Source organism: Triticum urartu, chromosome 2A (assembly GCF_056163025.1).
Source record: "Triticum urartu cultivar PI428250 chromosome 2A, HENAU_Tu73, whole genome shotgun sequence".
Classification (NCBI taxonomy): Eukaryota; Viridiplantae; Streptophyta; class Magnoliopsida; order Poales; family Poaceae; genus Triticum; species Triticum urartu.
Window position 1 is genome coordinate 112,658,459 of NC_141874.1, and position 8,549 is coordinate 112,667,007.

The 8,549-nt window shown below is 45.2% G+C and overlaps 2 pseudogenes; one reads left to right on the forward strand and one right to left on the reverse strand.

Moving 5' to 3' along the window:
* Positions 1 to 1,930: 1,930 nt before the first annotated feature.
* Positions 1,931 to 2,904, reverse strand: LOC147984173 (agamous-like MADS-box protein AGL80; annotated as a pseudogene).
* Positions 2,905 to 6,541: 3,637 nt separating this feature from the next.
* LOC147984174 (uncharacterized) lies at positions 6,542 to 7,092 on the forward strand (annotated as a pseudogene).
* The last annotated feature ends 1,457 nt before the right edge of the window (positions 7,093 to 8,549 follow it).

Below are 8,549 nucleotides of genomic sequence, written 5' to 3' on the forward strand. Positions count from 1 at the left end.
ACAAGAGTTGATCTACCACGAGATCGAAGAGGCTAAACCCTAGAAGCTAGCCTATGGTATGATTGTATGTTGTCCTACGGACTAAAACCCCTCCGGTTTATATAGACACCAGAGGGGGCTAGGGTTACACAAGGTCGGTTACAAAGGAGGAGATATACATATCCGTATTGCCTAGCTTGCCTTCCACGCCAAGTAGAGTCCCATCCTCACCCGAGACGAAGTCTTCAATCTTGTATCTTCATAGTCCAACAGTCCGGCCAAAGGATATAGTCCGGCTGTCCGGAGACCCCCTAATCTAGGACTCCCTCACTTACCTTCTCCATGTTTTAGGCAGACCCATTTGCCGTTTGTAAAACATGGGAGGATTACATGTTTAGAATTGGATGCCACCTATCATTTAGCAAACTGCAAAACATAGAACCACTTGGTAACCTCAAAGTATATACACTTTTTCTCCTTGTTATCTACAGCTGTAGCCATAATTCATATCTTGTATGGCTTTTGTACTCATTCACCTTATCCCATTATCACGGGTATTGTCTCACTCCATTTGCCATCCTATTCTCATCATGTTAGGCCTTGGACATTGAAGCCATCCTACCTCTGTTCTAGCCTCTTTTGCACATCCATTTACTTATATACCATAATAAGAGAAAATGTCAAATGTAAAATTTTAGAGGTCAAGTAAAAAAAGGATTTTTTGCATATAATAGAAATGTGTCTACCTGTGCGAGACCAGCAGGAGTGGAAACACGTGTAGGAGCGAATATAAAGTGTGTCAATAGTTGGAAAGGGGTGCATTTTCCCTATGGAGGATGACATCTCCTTACCAACTATATGCTTTCTAGTATGATTTTTTACGTGATGTATTTCTTTGAAGTGCCAAAATGGAGTTGAAAGTATTTTTGGGGTTGCTTCTTTACGATAGGCATATTACGCAAAATATGCAAAAGCGGCCACAATTTATGTTAGTAATAATTACGCTTACATCTTATGTAATGTTGTTGAGGAGACCATTGAGAACCTCATTTTACATTTCCCCTTTACCATTTCTTGTTGGATATGCCTTTCCAGTGGTCTCTGAATGCCTCGCGGATTGCTTTGCTAGTGTGCTAAAGTGGCATTTAGTAAACCGGAATATTTGTTATAATAGATTGGAACATTCAAAGGAGATCATTAACCATTTTCAAAGGTATTAGGCCTTCGAGATTGGCATGGAGAGAAATCACCAAATATATATTATCCATAAATAGTTATTCAAACTTCTTACCATGGATGAGGTATGGCATGATATATTTAGTGCTAAATTTATGGGCTCTAAGGTTCTATCCTAGGTCTAGAGGAAACCTGAGGACTCCCACTTTTTGGTTGTTTTGGTGAAGCAAACATGACTTATTTTCTTGTCCCCCCACTTATCATCCAATACCCAGGTGTTTTTGATATAGTTCCGCATGTGCATGTCACATTAGAAGCGGTGTTTATTAAGGAGTTGTTTACCTAACATGGATGAAGATGTAGTCATCGGATCGGTCCTCAATATCTTGAAGTTTTTCTTATTTTTGTGTCAAACAATGTCATGTGTTTTCACTTTCCTTGAACTATGGTAGCTTTGTATAGGTTGTGTTCATCTAGCTATGCAGAAACCAGGAGCGAACTCTTCATGGTTATATCACTTGATGCGACATCAAAAGTAAAAAAAAACTATCATTGAAAAAGGTATGTCTGCAAAAACATGCATGTTTACAGAAAGAGTAGGCACAACATACAAGTCAGGACCAGCTAAATCATGGAGATCAAACAAACAAACCATTGAAGAGATCCATAATAACAATTCCAATGACTAAGTGAAATATGCTTTCGCTCAAAGAGCACAACCAAGACTAAATGTCTCTTATTATAATGGGATTGCATGTGGATATCCTCTCCTTTCTTACATTGGCAAGAAAGGACTTGAAGAAGACGCTTCAGGATCAGCGCCGCCGAACTGCCAACCGAACCCCACCTCAAGCGACTTCTTTGGGTTAATATCGTCGCTAGGGAAGGCAGTGCTTGTGCCGGTGTCATTACGGCCACAAGAATTATAGCCACTATAGACTAGGGCATTGAGGTCTCCTCTATACCTCATCATGTCAAGTGAATCCTCTTGATGCTGCGGCGGGGCCCTACACATCGTCGGAGGCCCCATATCCATGCCACCCGTGACATAGGGAACTGGTGATGGAGTCGGATACATCGTCAAAGACCCCATGCCCATGTTTTGTGTGATGTATGGAGCTGGTGGTGGTGCCTGGTAAGTTGATGGAGACTCCGTGTGCATGTAGTCCGTGACGTATGGAGCCGGTGGTGGTGCAAGATACATTGATGGAGACCCCATGTCCATGATGTTGGTGATGTATGGCTCCTGGGGTTGTAGGACAGGTGGTTGGCCGCTAATTTTTGTGATGCTTTCCCCCATGCTATGGAGGATCACCACCAGCTTTCGGCCAACATTGGTGAGATCCTCGATGTTGAGGCCATCAAGGCTCGAGAGGTTGCTTCTGAGCATGGCCTTGTGTAGGAGGATTCTGGTCTCGTTGTCTTCACAGATGGCCTAGAACTTGTGGCCCTTGGCCTGGAGCTTGTCAAAATGTTGGCTGATAAAGCCTTCATGATTCACCGTCTTCTTGAACTTACCCTCCGTCATATTCTTGTACTGGGTCAAGATAGACACTGCCTTAGCATGGGACGGGACCACCTATGGTGCCTCCTCTCCCTAGCCATACACTGGCACACATGCCTTGGCATTGCATAAGATGGCCAACTCCTTCGCCTTCTTATGCAGGCCCTCACGTTGCTTCTTTGAAGTACTGCATCGGGACTTTTTTTATCGAGGATGTACCGGAGGGCCACCTTCTTGCGAGCCATTTCCAACAAAGGGATAAAGCGACAAAGGAGAGTTGCTTTGTTTTGGTGAGTTGAAAGCAATAAGGGTGGATAGATTTATAGTGGAGGATCAGCCAAGAGGCCCAAGACGAAGAAGATGCAGTGTGCCAATCGAGACACTTTTAAATGCGAGTTGATAGGATAAGGAGGTGCTTCATAAATGCATCATTAAAGCACAATATTTTTGAAATTAACACATATAATGCTCATAGTAGTTAGTCGAGCCAAAAATGCGATAAAAGAATGGTATCTCTCAAGAGCACATGAATCTTTATTAACAGGATATGCTTATTCTAGCTATACATTACCAAATTAATTTCAAGTTTAAATATGTTCTAAATATGGATGCTTATTCAAATGTGTATGTTCAATTGTAACCAAGTTATTATAAAAAAATCAGTAAGTAACATACTTAAAATATCTCATAATGCATAGATGAACTGAAATTACTTATTACAAAGATATGTACGCAATTAAACCGATTGGTCATGCTCGTTGTGTGAATTAAGTTCTACCATTTTTGCTATATGTGAATTAAATACGGTCCCATATATTCAGGACTGACCACAGTTACTAGATGACCACCAGTGATTCATGGTAATTGAAACGTAATTACTGGCATCATATATTCCAAGGCAATAATTACTTCTATCTAGAAGATATGGACCAAACTTTTTTAGATGTCTAGTTAAGCTACGTGGTGCAGCTTTGCTATAGTTGTAAACATTTGTGAGCCAAAATTATGCATACTTTTTTAACATAGTAGAGACGCAGATGCTCATACATACACACATACGCTCACCCCTATGAATGTGCGCACACATGCATACTCTATCCCTATGAACGCCTCCGAGATAATGAGTCGGTACATCATCTTGAAATTGATGAAGTCACTACAGATGCCTCCGTAGTAGACGGGAATGTCTCCTCCCACTGAATGCATGTCGTCGGAAGGCGTGAAATAGATTCAGGAAAATGCAACCACAAATGCAAGTCTAGAACTTGAACCCAGGCGGGTTGATTTTGCCTCAAGGAACCTAATCATCTGAGCACTGCTACATGCATGTACTTGCTAGAGCTTTCCTTGCAAGGAAAAAACAATTGATTCCTTGCACTTAGAGACCACATATAGGTCGGTATATTCAAAGTAAATAAGGAAATGATAGCCATATCAACAAAGTGTTCAATCATAGAAGCAGACACATGTACTCACAATAATTGTAATGTTCTCCGCACGCATTCAAGCCAATCCGATATAAACTTAAAATATTCACGACTTGTCATATAATTTTTGTGCCAAATGAACCTTATGTCTTATTTGAATCTCCATGTGACTTTGTGGCAACTCAACATTATACAATAATTTTGTGGTGACCGTATGACACGGTAACTGGTGCTACATCTTCTTCGAATACCAACAAGGTCACCACCAATGTCGCTAGCAACACTGCCATGGTCACCCATCTGCTAGCCTTGTGCATTGCCACCACAACCACAACTATTTGCACTCTCTCTAGCAACTGGTAATATTTCTATTGCCACCACCACCACAACTATTTGCACTCTCTCTAGCAACTGGTAATATTTCTATTGCCACCACCTCTCCTCATCATTTCACTATTACGTCCACTATGATTAATTCATCGACCTGTACCATGGTCATTGCTGCCATGCGCCTCTTCATGTACCTTTGCTCCTCCCTCCCCCAACACTGGCATTCATGTCATCATCATCGCCATTACTCTGAGTGGTGCCACCTCCTCCCCCTATACCTCCACCGTTACCGCCACTACTACCACCACCTCCTCCTCCATCGCTTCCACCACCCCCACTGTTGGGGATATAACCCCACGGTATGACCCGCCCGTTCAGGGCCGGGTTTTCCAATGGCAGCTTGAAGAATAGGCCCAACAGATGGGTCATGATGATCAAGAGGCTCAAGGCCCGAAAGGTAACTCATGAAGGAGGTCGGCTCATGGCCCACCTAGGACGTCGGCTCATCTAAGGAGATCATAGAAATTCCCTTAATTGGGGAATACGATGAGTAGGAAATAGATTAAGGCACGAGTTGGAATACGACCCATACTCTATTTTAAACTCAGAGCCTCAACCTATATATAAAGGGGAGCCCCTGAGGTAGAAGGGGACAAGTTACAGTCTCTCGAGTACTAGGTTAGTGAAGTCATACCCTTGTAATCAATATCCCAATCAATAACAGACAAGCAGGACATAGGCTTTTACCTCGATCGAGAGGGGCCGAACCTGGGGGTAAACTCTCGTCTCTCGATTCTGATCAACCTCGTTTAAGCTAGCGCCTAGCTGAGATGGACTCACGACTAAGTCCTTTTCCGAGGACATCTGCCATGACAAAACCATGACAGTTGGCGCCCACCGTGGGGCTATCTCTCTGTGGTGTTGAGTTCTTGGAGGGAGCACTCCTAGGGATCGAGGGATACGCAATCGGCCACATGACCAAGAGTCGCCGTGGCAAGCTCTACGTCAACGATTCAGGCCGGGGCCCCGAGGCCAACTCAATCGAGTACGGGTACCGGGTCCCCTTTGGCAAGATCCACGTCTTCATCGGTAAAATTAGCAAATCAGGACCCAAGCTGGACATCTGCACCAACATCATTGAGCCGGCTCGGCGCATGCAACCCGATCGGGTTCAAGATGGTTGGAACCACGTCTTCGCCGGTTTCACCCCGGGGGTCGATCTTGCAGACAATTCCGCATCTGGTGGGGACTCCCTTTTCTACTCAGACGGCGAGTCATCGGTCGGGGATACTAAGTCAATGCTCCCGTTGTGCGACAGCAGACTTGGGGGCTACTCCGATGATGAGCTGGATCTAGTCGATTACGAGCCGCTCCATCGGACCACCGTCTACATGGAAGGCACTGCGCCAGCTCTCGATTCTACCGCAGCAGGCACCATGGGAGGAACTGGTACTTCGGCAACAGATCCGAACGTGGCTAGCCCAATGATACGTCTCCAACGTATCTATAATTTTTGATTGTTCCATGCTATTATATTATCTGTTTTGGATGATAACAAGCTTTATTTTACACTTTTATATTATTTTTGGGACTAACCTGTTAACCGACCTACTTCGTGGGCCCCTCGTTGCTCCACCGACCTACTTCTTCCTCGTATATATATAGGTTCCCGAACCTAGAAAACCCGTCCCGAACCCACTCACTCCCCTGTCCCCCCACACCACCGCGCGGTGCACCACCTCCCGCTCCGCCCTCCACTAGGGCCGCTGTCGGCGGCCTCCATCCGCGCTGGACCTGCTCCCGGCCTGGATCCGGCCATGCACAGCCCCCTCACCCGGATCTGGCCCCGGCACCGCCCCTAACCACCCCGACCCCAGCCTCCCTTGTTCCCTTCTGGCGCAGCCCCAACCCCACCGCCGACCGTCGGCGCAGCCGCCCTAGGACGCGCCTCCGTGCCCCTCGCACCAGCCCACCCCCAACTGACTCCGGCCACCTACCGCCGCCGACACGCCAGCGTACGTATACGCGCGCGCCGCTCCCATTTTTCTCCATTGTTGCCCCTCGCTCCTCGATTAATGGTGATGCTTCTTGGACTATCAATCAGGGGTCAGCGACACCGTCGGAGATGTCGATGCCGCTGGACAGGGCGACGCCGCTTCCCCCTGGCGTCGACCACCACACGGTTGTCCAGCGACAGGTGCGTCAGCCTCCAAGACGCGGCCGCACCTCCCCTGTCCTTGAGGTCCAGCGGCGAGAGCTGGAGCGACGGCCTCGGCGCGGCGGGTGGCGTCATCTCGGGCGACGACGACAGCAGGACAACATCAGAACGGCGGCGCCACCGTCCCCTGGCGTGGTGGGCTCGCCCAGCGTCGTCGCACGGCTCATGGGGCTCGACGCGCTGCCGTGGAAGAGGAGGACGGCCAGTGCCCCCTCGGACAGCCGCCCACGGTTCCAGTCGTCCCTCCGCCGGTCTCCTTCAACCCCGCCGCCTGTCTCCTCCCGCGTACCCGCCGTCGGCCTCCTGTGGCGGCCCTGCAGCCGGCCTTCTCCTGTGGCCACGCGTCGTCTCATCCCGCATCCTTGCCGGTAGTCTTCTCCCATGGCGCTTCTTTCCCTCCATGCAACTTCCCCTTCTGGCTCTGCCCCTCCCGATTGCTACTTGGTACTCATGTCTGAAGTTCAAGTGTTTACAGGCATAAGCAGCCAGCTGCAAAACACCACTGCGAATAATTATTTGTATTGATTTGTGTTAATGTGTAATCAGGAGAACGGCGGCGAACACAAAAGGAGAACAGCAGTGGCATTTGTCTCTGAACTTTCATATCTTTTACTGCACAGATTGTTCGAGAAGGTCAAAAACACCTTCATGTTCTTGTTCATCTTCAAGGCAGGAATATTGTTTATTTTAACTGATTAGAAAATTCGATCCGTACTGAGTAGTGCTGGTGACTAGGATGCAATGCAGCTCCTCCGAAATTCAATCTGTTATATGTTCGCCAACCCTCACGCGTGACCTGCTTGGGCATCTCTCACAGACCTTCCATTGCTCCTGTCATCGTCCTTCACCCAACGTCTCTCATTGCTGTCTCACACGGGGCTCCGTGGTTTCCTGACGCCTCTCCTCATAGCTGTGTGTGTTGCGTTCCCTGTCATCTTCCCCACGCATGGCACCGAGTTGCTACTGGCTTTGGTTGCTGTTAATTTGGGTGTACAGACAAGAAGACAAAAGCATGAGGTGAAAGAGATAAAATGAGTGTGTTTAGACGGTGTGGATAAGGAATGTGTCATGTGTGAGAGGATAAGGTACAACATGTCTTACTATTCACTGATAAAAGAATGTGTGTGGTTGAAAGAAAAAGTGATGTTTTTTACCTAGTGGTCACGATCTACTTTAAAAAGCCTATATTTTCCAACTCTGATTCCACTAGAACTTCATACAAAAAACTTCCACTAGGAAAACTACAGAATTATAATGTATAAATGTAGAAAAGATAATAAAAAGAATACGAGAAGTTCAAATTAAAGTAACAAAGATTGTTTCGATGTTTATTACAAAAATTGGATTTTCCCCATTACTAAAGAATAAACCAAGAAGTTCAAAACTAAAAAAAGTAGAGTAATTCAAAATTTAAAAACTTGGATTTTCCCCTGTTTCTAAAATACCCATAGAGGTTCAAATTTAAATAATAGAGAAGTTCAATTTTTCTTACAAAACCAAGAAGGTTAACTCAAAATAACAGAGGAGTTCAGTTCAAAAAAAACCTAGAAGTTCAAATATGAAAACACTAGAAGTTCAATTTGAAATAACCGAGAAGGTCAAAATACCTAGAAGTTCAAATTCGAAAACCTAGAAAACTGTTTGCTTATTTAAACCATATTTTTCTCTAAGAAGTTCAAAGTAAAACAAGAGAGAAGTACAAAGGTTAAAAAAAACTCAGGTGTTTTCTCATTACTAAAGAATAAAAACTAAATAAAAACAAAAAGAAAATAAAGAAAAAACTAAAAAAAGCTAGAAAAATCATATATTTATTTTTTCTAAGAAGTTCAAAGTAAATGAAGAAGTTTAAAATTAAATAAAAAGGAAAAACTAAAAAAGTTAGAGCGGTTTGATGTCCATAAAAACTCGAATTTTT